This window comes from Schistocerca nitens, chromosome 7 (genome assembly GCF_023898315.1).
Source record: "Schistocerca nitens isolate TAMUIC-IGC-003100 chromosome 7, iqSchNite1.1, whole genome shotgun sequence".
In the NCBI taxonomy this organism is placed as follows: domain Eukaryota; kingdom Metazoa; phylum Arthropoda; class Insecta; order Orthoptera; family Acrididae; genus Schistocerca; species Schistocerca nitens.
Genome location: NC_064620.1, coordinates 339,743,057 through 339,744,034, shown reverse-complemented (window position 1 = coordinate 339,744,034; position 978 = coordinate 339,743,057). Strand labels below are relative to the sequence as shown.

At 42.8% G+C, this 978-nt stretch overlaps 1 non-coding gene across 1 annotated transcript; it reads left to right on the top strand.

Moving 5' to 3' along the window:
- Nucleotides 1-622: 622 nt before the first annotated feature.
- Nucleotides 623-697, top strand: Trnat-ugu (transfer RNA threonine (anticodon UGU)). Its single transcript has one exon. It is a non-coding gene; the product is annotated as a tRNA-Thr (tRNA).
- The last annotated feature ends 281 nt before the right edge of the window (nt 698-978 follow it).

The following is a 978-nucleotide window of genomic DNA, read 5'->3' as shown; positions in this document are numbered from 1 at the left end:
AGCAGTGTATTTAGCACTAAATTCTTCTAGAATTTTCATATGGAAATGATGCTCTAAGCCCACTCTTTTCTAACTCCGACTTCTGCTGTTGCACATGGATTAAGAAGAAACGCGAACTGACTGTAATCGACCCTGCAAGTGGAGTAGAAAAGAGTTTGGCACCTGCAATAATTTAATTTGATAGAAATTATTTTGATAAAGGAAAGTTTCATTAACGTAGTGAGAAATGAAGGAGTTGCTCTACCGATCAACAGAATGAAAGTTCTATCCCAAATAACAATTTGAGTTATTATGACTAAACTGAAAATAAAAAACAAAACACATGCAAAATTTACAATACATCAAATTGGATACTCAAATAAATGCTGTGACGGTGAAGTTGTCCTTAAACTAGATTGTGACATTTATGGCCAAGTGGCTAACCAGCCATTGACCTTCTTCTTCTGTGCTGGATGCACACGCATTGCCCGAACTCTTATGGACTTGGTAAGATTGTCTGCCGCGAGTAATGATTGTAGTGGGCAGGGGCACTACGAATGTAGTGTGTGGGCATTAAGTTGGGAATGTGGGTCTCACGAGGAGCGTGCAAGGGATAAATCCCTGCAGTCGCTCTATCTACTGTGCCCTCGGTGGCTCAGATGGAAAGAGCATCTGCCTTGTAAGCAGGAGGTCCCGGGTTCGAGTCCTGGTCGGGGCATACATTTTCAACTGTCCCCGTACATGTATATCAATGCCTGACGACAGATTAGGGTCTTGTTTTAATTATCATTTCATTCTCGGTAAGTTGTCGAAAAATTGGCGGGAGGGCCGTTCAGTAACAGGTCTCAGAAGCTTGCTGAATAGGAAATTCGGATAAATTACCGAAAATGACGTCACTGCCAAGACTAACCTACACCGATCGGTATGAACGATAGAGAATAGAGTCCCTGGTCTTCTTGGGCTCGTACATTCTCGTGACCACCGCTGCCAGCAGTCATG